Genomic DNA, 16,043 nt, shown 5'->3' on the forward strand with positions numbered 1-16,043 from the left:
GCAGGGAACTTGCCACATGGAGCAAGTTAGGCATTTCATTCCTTTTCTTTTTAATAAAACCCTTAAACATGACTCACAATTGTCTGAGTGCTTCTTCTGGTTCACAATATCAAGCAGATATTGCTAGCTGGGTGCGGCACATTTGGATGCTTTCTTAGTGGCTTTGTAGTGCCCTTTTGGAATGTGCGGAGTCTAGGTGAGGCACTCTTGGAGGCTGTGTGAGCATCTGTTGGAGGTGTGTGAGGCTGTGTTGGAGGACTTATGAGGTTCTTAGAGGCTATGGTAGGCTTTTATTTTTATAACTCAGTGCGGGTCAGTTAGAGGGTCTGAGGCTCAATTGGTGGACATGTTAGATACTTTTGAGGGCTATGTGTGCTAGTACCTGGTTCCAGAGATTCCTGTTGGAGGGTCAGTACCGGTAGTGGAGGAACAAGCCACCGAAATTGCAAGCAATCCCCACTAATATGGAAAGCAAGGTTTACTAACCACCCCCTTATGCCTGTCTGGTTTAGTCAAGGGGTTGGACAGACATGTCTTATATTGAGCTCTTCAGTACCACCAAGAGGTGGATAGGGACTCAGAGGTTGACACCAAGCTGAGGAAAAAAAAGAGGGTAAATAGTCTGTGTAAGGATGAAAAACAGGAAAGATGGGGAGCAGGATAAACCTGTAAGTCTTACTTTTGTTGAAGGCAGTGCAGACTGCATGTGAGCGGTGGATAAGGTGAAGTGTGGATCAGGGGTAGCGCAATAGCAATAAACCAAAATGACCGAAGTCCAAGCATGCACTCTACTCTTGAATGCTATAATGCCCTTGCGCGTTTTCATACGACTTACATGTATGAAACATAATATCACTAACCAATAGAAAATACCTTAACTATGAAGACCTAGTGGCTTCCTAATTTGCCCTAACCCTACAATACATTCACTGTACAAGGACAGTGAAACGTGGATCTGCAACACACCTCCTGGTCTATAAGCCGCTGCAAAGACACCCACATTTTTTTCTGGCGTTTGATGCTTGTGGACCAGAAGTAGTTCTAGTGCTTCCGGTTCCATGTTGCATTGGGTGTCTGACTAACGTCTGGCAAGCCGCCATCTTGAGGGCAGGCACCGCGCCAGACACCAATCTCTGAAAACTTGGGCGCCCGCGGTATCGCAGCAATGCCATGAGGCCACAGCAAGGAAGCTTTCCCCCCTGGTAAGTCACGGAGGGATGAGGGAGTTGGTGGGTTTGCTGAGTTTGGGAGATACCGAGTCCTGATCTGCAGGGTTTAGGGATGTTCCTAACAATGTGAGGGTCAGCTCAAGGTTGTCTGAGGCTCTGTTAGGTACTTATCGAGGCTGTGGAAAGCCCTGTTATGTAATGTTAGGATGCCCATTAGTTAGGTGATTGGAATGATTTCAATTTTCTCTGGGTGCCACCCACAGGAGGGAATATGGACAGGGTAAGGATGAGGGCAGAAGAAGCACCTTGGACACCTATGAGAGCTATTTTAGTACGGATATAATTGAGCAATGGTAATGAAATTGAAAAATTTTGTTTGGGGGGAGTATCCAGTGAACAATGGATTGCTACAAATATGATCATTGATCATGGAGGCTGTGACACAGTACATGCCTCCTCCATCGAAGCCCCCCCCCCCACGCATCTGAACTCCCCCACCTTCCTTTAGAGGCGTGCCATAATATTACACCATGTCTCTGTACTAGGGGATATATTTTGCATTTTGGCTTCAAGGAACACTGGGACTTAGGGATTCAAAGGAGGTGTCTAAAAGCAGACTCAGTATGCATACACCTCAGCTCCTCGTAACCCTGGTCTCCAGAAATCTTTGCCTCCACTCTACCTTGCCCCAGTGCCCTGTCCAATTAGATAGCATTTTTATTTTGCCTGGTCACGGTGAGAAACAGGTGTTTGGGTTCAATGCTGTGGCCTAGACCCCTGGTCGATTTGCATCTGGATCTAAAGCAACAATTCGCTGATTTACAGCCAGCTTCATCAGGCAAACTGGTAGACAGGCCTGACATTGTGGCAGAGTGAAGGAAGTACAAAAGAGAGACGGTACGCTCAAAGGACAGGAGCCTTCTGATTGGAGACATCGAAATACGGATGATCCCCACCAGAGGCGTTGCTGGGGATCCTGGGGAGCTATAGCCCTGGGTCTTTCGTTGTAGCCACAGATAGAAGCTCAGGGGCTTACTACCAAAAGGCTAGCTAGCCCTGAGTCCTGACACTAGTGTAGCCTCAGATCGTTTACAGACCTAGCAACACCCCTGATCCCTAACTTCTCCGGGGAGGCAGACAGACAGACAGACAGACACACTACACGAGTCAAAATCAATTATCTTAATATTTCTGGAGCTGACAAGTGAAATGGTTAGGTTCACAGATTGATGTGGTTTCCGATCCGATGGATGAACATTCTATGAACCTTGCCACCTTTTTCTGGGTTTTTTCAGAGACCAGGCAATTCCAAACCACTGATGGGACGTTAACGCCAAAATAGCCTATTGGTTGGGTACTGCGGTCACTCTCACTCTCCTAATAACTTTCTGCTTCTCTTTGCAACTCCCATGTTCTGCATTAGTACCACAATAGGGGTATATCTAGCCCTGTGATTTATTTTCAGAGGTTTCTTGCACCTTTTTGTGGTGACCAATCGTATGATTCAGCGTTCATAATACAACTGTATGCAAAGAGCTTTTTACAAATATTTTATTTTTCTGGCACTGTTGGGCAAGCATTCCAGAAATCGGGCAGCATGTGCAATTTTCTTGCCCTTTGGCCGCACGACTTGACAGAAGCAGTGTTTTCTCTGTGCCACACAGTCTTTTTTCTTAACGCAGGAATGCTTTCTGGGACTCCAGCTGTTTGAAACATAGACATATATTCAAATCAGCATTGGCGATAGTATTGTTATGTACAGGTTAAACATAATATATCTTAATTGTATCTAAAAAAATCTTTTGAAACTACACAATGAATTCCACTTGCAGCCACCGTCTGCTACATTTACATGAAGGCAAAAGACTAAAGAGGGGCTGATTCTTGTTGCATGGCACCAGAAAAGGGTCAGGGAAACAGTGAGAATACAAGAGGACTTCAACATGTTTCAATATGCAGGCTAGGGGGGGCAGCCTTTAATGCACGTCTGGAAGGAAAATCAGGAAGCTTTATTTCCCAACCGCACATTTAGGAATTATGGGGTGGTGATAACTAATAACACATCCAGGATACTCAGTCACTATTACTTGGACTTCTTCACCCCATCCTCTTTCCTCCAAACCTTCAGGACGTCGTCCCTATTGGATGGGATCCGAGCACTCTTTGCAATCGTAATTTAAAGCAAGCATTGGCAAACAGTCGTTTTAGCATTTGCAGTTGTTTATTGCATTTTACATTGATAGGCATTAATTTGTGCAGCCCCAAAAAGCACTGGCGAGAGTTTGTCGGGAAAAGTAAAGTTGCAGGAGCATTGTTCCCGGTGAGAGATTCTCACAGTAGGGATACAATATTTCCATTTCCCCTACGCACTCACGTGAAAATAGAAACAAAGTATTCTGAAAGCTTACCCAGTGTTTTACCAGGCTCTAGTTTGCACCCTGGAAACACAGAAGACCTGAGTCCAAAAGGGCAGTAGGGAGGGCCAGGGGAGTAAAATGAAGATCCAAGATGGCAGACAGGTTGGTTATGGGCTTGGTCTGGCTCCTTGACTGCAAAGCAGCCCCAGTTGCACTAAGGGCCACCAGCAGCCCCCAACTGGCTGTAACACCAAGGGGAACACAGTATAAAATCACCCAGCTCCGGCTACCGAGTGAGTTCAAGGAGCGCCAGACTTGCATTTGGAGAAGGCTGAAGAGTGGCGAGCAGTGGAAGGCATAAAGGCAGGAGAGGCTCTGAGCATGCAGAGGAGGCAGTGGACAGCAGGGACAGGTAGTCCGATCTAAGAGGGTCAAGGTGGAGGTGGTAACAGAGGGTAAGAGTGGACAGAAGGAGGTTGTAGGAGTCAAGAGGGTGAAAGAGGAGGTGGTTCTATCAGAGGGTGAGAGAAGGTAGTAAGAGGTGACGAGAATTAAGGGAGTGACAGAGGAGGGGTTAACATCAGGAAGATGATCATGGTTGCATGAGAAGGTGGTAACATCAGCACACAGTAGTAGAAGTCACGAGGAGGTGGTAGGGATCAGGGTAGAGGAGAAGATGGTGAATCCCAAGGAGAAGAAGGAGGGGATAACATTAGAGATTGGAAGTGACACAGGGGAGGTATTAAGGGGGAGCGAGTGATGCAGAGGAGATGACTGAAGGAACACTACAAAGTGGAGGCGGTACAGAGGAGGTTGGAACTGTAACACCACAAGAAGGGAATGCCCCAGCAAAGCACCCAGGGGATGAGGTGGCTTAAAATAGACAACAGCAGATAGGGAGACCAGATCAGACCAGGTTGTAGTATCCTGAGGGGTAGAGCTTAGACAAGAACATCAGGGGGCGAGGGAAGAACAGAGGTGAAGCGAGAGAAGCAACACAGACAGTCTAAGCAGGCAGATTCTGGTAGGTCCAGTCATAACTAGGCAGGGGCACATTTTGGGAGGAGGAGCAAGAGGGGGGCCTGTGAGACCAGAGAGGTAGAACAAGAAAAACCAGGGGGAAACTCGGCCCAACCAGACCCCAGAGAATCCTCTCTTGCTCTCCCTGCCAGCTATGTCGACTCACCCTCCTGCTCACAAGACTTTATAACAGAGTTTGTCATGCAATATATGTACAGATAAAGCCTGAATCTAGTTCAGACTGAGAAGAAAAGGTTGGGTCACCATAAAGAGTGCAGCGCCAGGAAGGTGTGCGATAACCCCTTTTTGAACAGTATGAACTGGAACACTTCATTCAGAGGCTAGGAAGGTCTAGGAACCCCCATCTTGTGGAAGAGACATTGGACAAGGGGAGAGACTAGCACTCATTTGCTGTTCTCATGAAGGGATTTAGACCATGTCTCCTGTTCCTGTCTTAACTAATAGCAAAACTACACACAATTTCTGTTACAACTTCCTAGGATAGAGCTACTGAGCTGCCTACACGTACAATGCCCTTCTGCTAGACCAATCTCTTTTCTACTGCAACAGGCTAGTCTTACCCGTGACCTTTCCGTCTGCCATCTCTTTGTCTAAACCTGCTTAGGCCACCATCCCACCTGCTTCTTTTTTGTGGTGCTTACTCTTTCCTCCATCTCTTAAAACATGCAACTGATGACTCTCCTGCATATCCTATTTTGGAGATAAAATAAGGGTGCAGTGAAATCATCTGTCGGGAGTGAGCAGGCTGTAAACAGCTTCTTTTATGTTAAATGTGTTTTTTCTTGACTTGGGGGATCAGCAGTCTGAAGTGGTCTGCTTTCAAAGTTTCATTTCTGGTTGATTGGATTGTGTTCATCAACGAAAATGGTTATAAGGCATTCTAAAAGTACTTAACATATATTGAATGCCTGGAAACTCAAAAATTAACTAAGACTGGAAGATTAGAGAATGTCTATGGCTATCCTTTCAAAATATGAGAAAACTGTTCCATTGATGACGGCAGATGGTAAATTATAGGACATGTTGGTGTTTAATAACTTACTAGTAACATAATATTTAATGTGGCTATACATTTGTGTTGTATATTACGTGAATATACAACTCAAATGTACACATGGTTTTATATTTACTCATACTGCTTCGTCATTACAAAGTTACTCACCGTAGTGACTATCTTACTCCTAGTCCATAGTCCCCTTTCCTCCATACTTTTGGGACAATCCGTCCAGTGGGACGGGACCGGAACACTTGTCAAAAAGCGTAACCGTGCCCTCCTTGGCTCCGCCCCACCCATCTCCCTTCAGTCCTTTTCTACCGCCAGGTCTGGAGACCTTTAAGCAATAATAGAGGATACTTATTAGAGGGGACGGCAGGCGGGCATATGGAGGAAAGGGGACTATGGACTAGGCGTAAGATAAGTCACTACGATGAGTAACTTTGTTATACTCCCACGTCCCATCCCCTTTCCTCCATACTTTGGGAGATTACCAAGCACTCCTCACAGGAAATACAGGTGGATAGAACCTCATTAATGAAAAAGGTTTTAAGAACAGCCTGGCCGAATTGAGCATTGGCTCTGGAGCCAGATCTAAGCAGTAATGCTTACCAAAAGCTGGTGGGCAAGCCCACAGAGCTGCTTTGGCAACGGTTTAATGTGCTTACAGAGCGACCAATAGATGGGAGGCAATGAGGGGAAAGCATAAGCTTTCATGTTGACCCACAAGCTGCCACTTCTAGTGTGCCCCATTGCTGGAAAAGTTGGAGATGATATTGCTGTTCATCTCACACTCGTAACTGATGCTGACTGGTGACTGAGTTAAACTGCAGTCACAATGAGGTGACCCGGGATGTGTGGAGCCTGGAGCCAAACAATATACTGAAGGGCCCAGCCCACATTTGTATGAAAAGATCCACAAGGAGAGAAGACTCTGTCGTCCTGCTTGTTGATGTAAAACATCGCTTTAAGGGAGGTCTTCAAAAGGGCCCGTGGCCCGCGGAGGTTGGGCTGCCATTATTACACACCAGGGGCGACTTGCGTCACAGGATCAAATGAAGCAATAGTCTCCCCAGGGGAGTCAGGGGCCTTATGTGCCATCCTAGCCTTGAAACAAAGAACCTCAGCAGAGCCGGTACTGGCAGATCTAGGGTGTTTACTCGATAATGCAGGGGCTTCCACCCGAATTAGCCTCTAGTGGAGGATCCTCGGCAGAGCCGGTACTGGAAGGTCTGTGGTACGTGACCACATTTCACCCCTCAACAAAACTGGTATCACGACGGCGCGCGCGGAAAGGCTTATGGATATACCTTACAGCCAGGACCCTCGATGAGGGACTCAATTCTGTTGGTGACCGATTTAGCCCCAAGCAGGGGAACCACCTCGAAAAGGGCCTCGAGCCAAGACTCGGTACAGTTAGTTCCAGATGGAGAAGCCTCAGGGCGAACTCTGGCATCAAACTCCACAGCAGAACTGGGGTCAGCCCTAGCCCCAAATGAGGAACCTTGGAAGAAGATCCGGTATTGGGAGACTGCTGCGGGACCCCTCCGAGTAGTTTCCGGTGCGTCTCGCTGAGCCGAGACCAAAAGGAGTACCCGAAACCGAAGTGTTCTGATCCCACGGAGAACTGCATATATTTCATATGCGGGCTTCGGAGAACCACAGATATTTCATATGAGGGCTCCAGTCAGGATGTGCATTTACGCATCCTGGAAGACCACCACACTGAGCCAATCGCCCTTCCAAAGAGAGGACTTTATTTGGCAGGGCGCGATCAACTTGAATTTCTCTCGGAAACATCGAAGATAGTGCGCAGGCCAGCCTGGATGAGCACTGTGGAAGGATTGCAGTACTAGTCCCTCTCTTGCTCCATGAGGGGAACAGGTTCCAATGCTCTGAGGTATACAAGTTTCTGCACCTCTGCTCTGAGGGAGGGCATCCAGATCTGTCGGAAGAGAGGTTTGAAGGGTGGGGTAGGAGGGAAGGGCGAGCGAAAACCCACCTAAACAATGGACAAACCCCACCAGTCCTTGGTGATGGTTTGCCACGCCTCCAGGTGAGACGAGATTCGCCCCCCCCACCGACGTGTAGTGTGACCGACAAAAAATATAATTTGGTGATTTGTCGGCAGAGAGATTACCTGTCCCTGTAGAGAAGGCTGATGGCCGAGAGAAAAACCAACCACCTTGCCGCTGCTGTTTAAGGCGGGGCTACCAACAGGAGTTTCAGATCGGCGCTCATGGCGACCCTGAAACACCCCTGATCCCAGAGAAGGACCGAGTCCGGGACCCTGACCTCTGTGTACAAGGGGCCTTAGCTGAAGCTGTCGCCAGGACCTATAAAACGGGTCTATGTTGTCCACAGAGCGTGGAAAAGCTGCTCAGCCCCAAAAGGAATGCTCCCAGCACCAGTCGTCATGAAAGTTGGTGCAAGAAAGGATCCAAAATGGCTGCCGTGGACAAAAGAGGTTGGGCCGCCATTTAGTCAACAGCTGAAGAGAACTGCGTCATAGGAGAAAATTAGGCAACTGTCCCCTTAGGAGAGTTAAGGGATTTAAGAAACACTTAGCCTTGAAACAAGGATCCTCGGCCGAGCTGGTGCTGGAGATCTAGGATGTTTAGTGGATATCCTAGGCACCGACTCAGAATTAGCCTCCAAAGGAGGAACCTCGGCAAAGCAGGTACTAAAAGGCCTGTTGCTGATCACCTTCTTTGCCCCCTCGACAGAATCGGTACCACCACAACCCCGAGTGTGGAACGGCTGGGGAATGTACCCTACCGACAGGTCTCTTAGAGGAACTGTAATTAGAGCAACTTTGGGTTTTAACCCGGGACATATAGCTACCTCAAGTGGGGCCTCGAGCCGTGGCTCGGTGTGACAAGCACCAGAAACTGTGACCTCAGGGCGTACCCCAGTATCAGTGGGGAAAGCTCCAGAAATGGAGACCACAGGGTGAACCCCGGTATCCAGAGCCAAAGATGAACCTCAGAACCACGTCCGGTTTTGGCAGGTGCTCTGAGGGACCCTCAGAGAACCCTCTGGTGCGCCTATTAGGTCCTTAAGGCACCTCATGCGAATCCCTGGTAACAGAGCTACACAAGCCCCTGCCGGTCATGGCATGCTCTCGCCAAGCTGGGCTGCTCATCGCCGTCCTCATCTGCTTAAGGCTCATCCCAATGAGGCGGAAACAGAAGTATGGCCCTCCACGCCTACCGCCTCAGGTTTTAAAAGAAAAAAAACGAATCTGAGCAGCCGGGGCCGGGGTGGAACAGGAGTAAAAAGACTCTTGAAATGCGTCCTCATAGGGTCAGAGTGCATGAGCATCAGAAATTTCCTGAAAAACCCATACTCAGCTGAGGGTTTAGGGGTCGAAGAGGAAAAAACCGGTCGTAAGGGACCTACCCCCCAACACCCTGAACACAAGGAGGATGGTTGCCAGGAGGGTCCACCAAAGGCCAGGTCCACATAGATCAGGGGAGCAAAAGCAGGAGGGAGCGAGACAGTATGAGGCAACAGAGCCCACGCACGCCGCGGAACGGGTTACTATTGCCGAAAGGAATGCTCCCAGCACCAGACATTGCGAACGTAGGTGTAAGGGAGGTATCCAAAATGGACTCGGTACAGACTTTAGCCTCCACAAGAGGAACCTCAGGTTTCAACCTGGTTACAGCGGGGAAAGTTCCAGAAACTGAGACTTCAGGGTGAACCCTGGTATCCCAGCACCCAGCCGAACTGGGCTTAACATTAGCACCGTGATGGTGAACCTCGGAACAATGTCCGGTACAGACAGGTCCGTCAGAACCCTCGGAGGAATCTCCGGTATGCCTGTTAAGCCCTTCGGGCACCTCAGGGGAAACCCTGGTGACAGAGCTACAAGAAAGGCCCTTAAAGTACTCCCTTATGGGGTCAGAGTGCATAAGTCTCTGAAAATTCACGAAAAAGGCATCCTCCGACGACGAGCCTGTCAGGAAGTGAGACCGTATGCAGTAGTGGCATCTGAGCGCGCCAGTCCTAAGAAGGGCGGAACAGGTTTACACTGACCCGTGGAAACAGTTGTTCACGAAAAAAAAAGAAGGTTCCTAGCACCCGCTGTCGATAGCGTGGGTGTAAGGGAGGGATCCAAAATGGCCACCGTAGACCATGCGGGAAGACCCGCGATTTTGTTAACATCTAAGGAGAACGGCATCACATTTGTGGATGAGCAAGGCATCTCGACAGACTGGTGAGGGGACTTGATCATAATTTTAGCCTTGACACAAGAGCCGGTACTATGGGGCCTGGGGTGTTTACTGGACATCCTGTCATGACCCTTTGAGTTAGCCTCCAAGAGAGGAACCTCGGCCAAGCCAGTAATAGAGGAGAAACGGTCGGCGACCTCTCCCTGTGCCCCCTCAACAGAACCGGTAACACCTAGAGTGCAGGAAAGTTGAGGAATCCACCTCACAGACAAGCCCTTAACAGGTGTCTCAGTTCTGTTGGTACACACCTTAGCCTTGACAAGAGGAACCTCGGAACAGAATCCAGTCTTTATAGCTCCCTGAGAGGGGCCTCGAACCGTGGTTCAGTACAGAAAGCCTCTATGGAGGCCTCAGGCCGCACCCCGGTGTCTGTGTGGGAAGCTCCAAACAAGGGGACCTGGTACCCAACGCCTCAGCACGACTAGGCTGGCTATTAGCACCTAATTGGTGAACCTCGGATCGTGATCCGCTATCGGCAGGCCCCTCGGGGAAACCCTCAGAGAAAACCCCTGGTACGCCCATTAGGCCTGCGAGGCACCTCAGGACAAATCCTGGTAGCAGAGCTTTTGAAGCCCCTCCGGACTTGGAGGACCCAGGGAAGGAGTCCCCCGGCCGGGGTGCCCTGAAAAGTAAGGAACTTATTGGGCGTCTTCTTTCCGTCGATGAAGAGTTGAAAATACGATGGAGACATTGTATGTGCCCAGACCGAAAGGGGAAATCGCAGTCCCAACGGTGATCCAGTCCCAGACACCCCAAACAGAGAGAATGGAGATCCGCCCCTAGCGAAACGACATTCGCAAGAGGAACAACAAATCCCAAATGATCTGGCATAGATGGAGGACTACTTGACTGCAGAACCAGAGCAGGAGAGAAGGACATTGGGAAAGAAAAAGGTCTTCCCATTGATGCAAGTGCCTCCAGCCCTGACCGTGCGGACAAAAGGACTGAAGGGCGATGCGTGGCAGAGCTAAGGAGGGCGGAGTTACGGCCACATGCGGTAGGTACACTGCGTAAAAAGAGAAGGACACATTTTAAGTGCTCCGGTCCCGTCCCACTGGACGGAATGTCCCAAAAGTATGGAAGAAAGGGGACGGGACGTAGGAGTAATTGTAATCTCTTTATCTAAATTCCTTATTCCTTGTGTGTTCCTACAGTGTTTCAATATTTTACATGACAACGAAAACATCAACGATTTACTGTGAGATTTTTCATAAGATGCCATTTTTTTAACTCAAAAAGGTTTGATAAACGCCTCACTGTCCATACCCTGAAGAGGATTTCCCGGCCTTTCAAAATAAACTAAAGGAAACACTAACAAAAGGAATCTGTCCCTCACACTTGTACATACAACAAACATATTTTAATTGCCATATAGTCCCTTTATACCACAGAAATAACAGTTATGTTTAACATGTATTTGATAACGGTTTCTCCTCGTAACCTGGGTGAGATCCCTTCTCCAGATTGAAAGCAGGATTTTCAACCAACACTTAAAAATTAGGAAAGTTCTGTGTTGCAACAAAGTTCTTATGATAAGATTCTTCTTGCTCCAAATGTCTCACTTGGACTTTGGCCCACAGTTCAAAATAGCAAGTATTTATCTTTCCACTTTTGGAAGGGTTCAACACAACTTTCTTAGAGAAATAAAAATAAACACTTCCACAGTTTATCTGCATCAACAAGGATTTGTCGGGATGCTTCCACAACAGTTCACAAAATACTTTAGTGGTCTTGACACTGCTTTTTCAAAGTACTTCAATGACTTCTACCTGGTCCACTCACCTGCCAGGTCTACCACTACAAGGTCCCTGCCGTGTGTGATGAATCCTATGGATCTCTCACCAGATCCCTGCCTAAAGTCTCCTCTCAGGTGACCAGGGAAAGGCAGATGCTTCCCGATCCTGACCTTGGGGGTGGTGCTATGCGGAAGGATCACCTGAGAGGATAAAAGGCTCAGGGAGGTGAGAGGAATCAGTGGGGGTGAGGCACTGTGTTTATCTTCCCCTAAGGAAGAGATGTTACAAATACCAAAATACTTAATTGCTTGTTGCCACAATAATATAATGGTTCAATTTGTTAAACACCTAAATGTGGATGAAATAAGCCAAAGCTCCGGTGATATACAAATGAATAACATTCATTTTAAAACTTCTAGAGCAAAATGCTTCCCTAACCCAAAAGGGGGTAATAGAAAGAAGTCTGTAAATAAGAATCACCAAAAGCCTAGAAGACCTTATTCTTCTTTTCCAACAAGTCTGATCACTAAATTGCATGAAATCCCTTTAAAGGATGTTGTAAAAACTAGAAGGTAAATTGGTAAATCACAAAGAATTAGAAAATCTAACTTTTTTGTTAGGGACTTTAAATCCCATAATTCCCTCAGTACTGCGACGAGGAAGAGGGATGCAGAGGAACACTACTGTGGGAGTTAGCTCCTAATTAGTTGAAATTACCTACACCTGAAGGGGGCTAGGAGGCTTAAAAAGCGCCCTGAGGTGCAGGCATTAGGAGAGGAGGAGGAGGAGAGAGAGGAAGCAGAGCAGTGGAAGAAGAAGCAGCAGTGCGGGCCGAGATTGCAGCTGAGAGGGAAGTCTGTGGCGAGAGAACATGCCGGGAACACAGAATTGCCAGAAGCCATGGGCGGTTCCTGAGCGAGTCTTAGCCTGTAACTCTCCCTGTTGCAAAGGCCACGGAGGTGGCAGGGTTGCACTTGGCCGAAAGAATTTCATTGTGCAGAGTTCGCACAGCGGGAAGCGCAGTAGCAAGGGGAATGTTCCTTCTCTGGAGGATCCAGCTGGCAGGTTTGTACTTGGTTCTCTTAGGATCAAAGAAGGCTCCAATCTCCAGTGGCGTGAGTGGAGGCGAACCAGAAGAAGTTGTCTAACCGCGTAATGGAGCGACTTACTTGATGAGTGCCCAACTTGTAATAGACTCCAGGGCACTCCAACGCTGTCCGCATGTTCACGGCAGGCTGCTTCACTCACGAGTGAGTGAAAGAAACAGTAGCAGCAATGTTGAATGCAGAACTTTGCAAAACCAGCAAAAGGAAGGAGCCAGATAGTAGTTGATGCAGGTGCTGAGCTGTGGTTAGAACAACAACTAGTGTGGGCTTATAACATTCAAAGAATTGTTAAACCTTGTTGAAGAAAAATACAATTCTTTTTGAATCTAAGATTGTAGAAACCCATCGTGCCAAAAACATTTGGTGTTTCTACAAAGGTGAAACCTGCTCTTATTCCAGGAAGAGTTAGAACCGTTTATTTCTTTTTGAAACCAGAAGCTGTAACAGTTATCCTGACAAAGGGCCTCATCATAGCCTTTGCGGTATCCCAGCGTTAATTGCGCTGGAATACCACCAACGCAAATAGCGTTACCGCAACTCGGTCCGGCGCCATTAGATGAGGCCCAAAGACATTTGTTGTTCCTACAAACGTGAAATCTGTTCTTACTCCAGGAAGAGTGGGAACGTATGGTTCCTGGAGATACTTTAATTAAGCAACAGAACTTTGTGTGACTGAGTATCAAACCTTAAGAACTGTGTTGGAACTTTGTGCTAAATTGGAGTTCCTTGTTTTCTTTGAACTGTGGTGAAAACCCCTTTGTTCAGATCTGGGGAAGGGAAAACTGACCCACGTTATTAGAAGAGACTTTGATCCTATTGTGAATCAGATCATATTTTATACATTGCTATTAAATTTAATTGCCACATATTTCCCTTTTGCTTTATTTGTTGTACAAGTATGATGGTCAGATATCCATTTGTTAAAGTTTCCTTTAGTTCATTTTAGGCAGGGAAATCCTTGTCAGGGTAGGGATAGTGAGGAGCTTATCTAACCGGTTTATTTATTTTTTTAAATGGCTAAAGTTGAAAACTCTTTACAAAGTTGTCCGTCTCACATTTCTAACCCATCACACCTGGTATACTTTCCTACCAGGACTAAAGAAACTCCTAAGACTACTAAAAGTACTTCTGGGGTAAAGCGTACTTCAAACAACTTAGCAAAGTCTTCTGACTTTCCACATCATCAGTTTTGACTACACATTGGTGCTGTTTGTTCCTTATTTTTGATTGCCACATGCAATGCGGGTTATGCTCCTCTCAGTGGGGCAGCTCTTCTGCCACTCTTGTTTTCCCATTTATTTTAACCAAATGTTTATAATGGCTTTTCTCACACTCTTCTTTGGCTTGGGCATTGCTTGTTTAGGTCATTTCCAACTACTGCTTCTTTTTCACTCTGGCAATAGGGATTAAAATCAATTTGCTTCTCAATTTCCCTCTTGGCTTTGGCAATATTGGTTCTTTTTAGCTTGCTTGGATATTGCCTTCTCTGGGTTTTGGCAATTACTTGGACTTTCATAAGTATAATGACAACTTTGTTTCCGAAGTTCTTATTATGCCACTTTAGCTTATTTGTCTTAGATCTGTATTCAAAGTTATTGTTATTCTGCCACTTCAATTTCTTTTCATCAGTTTGGTATTCAAAACAATTAGATATGGCCAGCTGGCATTACGTAGCATTACGGGGTCACACAATGCTAGTGAACTCACCGGGTGCCACATACATGTTCACTCGACCCGCTGCCTCCGGGTCTTCTGCTTCCTCTGTATGGCAAACTGCTTCTCTTCCTTCCCGCAGCCCATGCTGGACGAGAAAGGAGCATTCGGGGTTTCAGGAACACACTGGTGCTCACCTGCCACCAGAGCCCAACTCACAATGGGGGGAGCTTTTTAAATTGACGCTTCCCGCCACATGACCTCTGCATTCACAGGCATCAGGGGGAAAGCTTTCAGGGACAACGCTTCCCGCTGCAGACAAGGTCCTCGAAGGTAAAGACCCTCTCAGAACTGGCATCTGCTCTGCGAATAGCAGTGGCTCCGGCGTCTCTGCTTCTCTTCAACTTCTGCTGCAATGTGGAGTTACTGCAATCACCCCACCTCCCACTACTTCTCTTCCTGGCCTGCACCTGAGGGGGTCTTTTATACTTCCTAGTTCCACATAGGTATGGGTCATTAGCACTAACAGACTGCAACTTGCAGTCCAGTGCCTCTGCATCCCACGTCTTCATCCAAGTGTGTTGGGCATTGTAGGACTTGAAGTCCCCAATGTTCAAATCACCCTTTCCTTTCATAGTCTCAATTTTACAGTAGGCCATTAAGATAGTAGATCCTCTGGGAAAGTTATTAATGGGGTTTTCACGTTTTTCCTGACCTGCTCTGCCCCAATCCCCCCCCATATGATGCTCCCAGAGAACAACACCCCCAAAGTGAGGATCAGAAGTGTCTGCCTTTCCCTGGCCACACGAGAAGGGTCACTGGCGAGATTTTCTGGGGAAGCAACTCGGATTCATCACAGCTGACCAGGTAAGTATCTGCCTATTGTTGAAGGTATGCCCGCAATGTTTGGGGCTATCTCTACTACAAAAGATTACCCAGGTAAAGATGGGGATTGTCCCTCTTGAGCCTAGGGGCTTTTCTTTAGAAGGACTGCAACTCCCACAGAGGCAGGTCACCGACATAACTTATTTGCGGGTCAAGCTCCACCTGTCACTTACACAAATGTTCAATATTCACATTGGGTGGCACTGGATGGCCATGAAGAAAGATATAAGATTTTGGAAATCACTACGACTTTTTTTGATGGGCATAACTGTTCTTTTTTAAAAATACTCTCACTTCCCTAGATGCCTCATATGGTTGGGATACGTCCCTCTTGATCCATGTCTCATATTTTAAAAAAGAGCAAGGATGCTTTGCTTGTATTTCTGGAAGGACAATACACTCAAAATTACACAGGAGAACATTTATAAAGATAAGACTTAAGAAGTCTCTCAAGTGTAAAGCTTTCTTTTTTGGGCCACAAGGCTTGCACAGTCGGCCAGGCCTAACACTCAGGGCACAGAAAAACCACTGTGGGTGGACTATGAAAACGATCTCCTTCACCCATTCTGTACTATAAATATTCTAGACCAGAGACACAGGGCTCATCACGAGTTGGGCTGTAGCCCTTAAATGCGGCGGTAACGGTATTACTGCTGCATTTAAGGATGGGCCCTCTCACGAGTTGGGGGCTTAATGGGCTGTTTTACCTCCAGCTTTTTTGTGGAGGTGAAAATCCCATTAAGCGCCCTGTTTTCAGAGGCATTACCACCGTCTGTATTAGCGCGCTGTATTAGCAGCGAAAATGCCCCATTGGATCCAAAGGACTGAATTGGGAATGGGGATTTACCGTTAAGGCCCAACCCG

At 47.3% G+C, this 16,043-nt stretch overlaps 1 long non-coding RNA gene across 1 annotated transcript in view; it reads right to left on the bottom strand.

Moving 5' to 3' along the window:
• Positions 1 to 2,706: 2,706 nt before the first annotated feature.
• The window catches only part of LOC138521958 (uncharacterized), a 111,072-nt gene continuing 97,735 nt past the window's right edge, over positions 2,707 to 16,043 (bottom strand). Inside the window, exon 2 of the long non-coding RNA XR_011283193.1 lies at positions 2,707 to 2,872. This is a non-coding gene — a long non-coding RNA (uncharacterized lncRNA). The remainder of the gene's footprint in view (positions 2,873 to 16,043) is intronic.

This window comes from Ambystoma mexicanum, chromosome 13 (assembly GCF_040938575.1).
Source record: "Ambystoma mexicanum isolate Mex_15411 chromosome 13, UKY_AmexF1_1, whole genome shotgun sequence".
In the NCBI taxonomy this organism is placed as follows: domain Eukaryota; kingdom Metazoa; phylum Chordata; class Amphibia; order Caudata; family Ambystomatidae; genus Ambystoma; species Ambystoma mexicanum.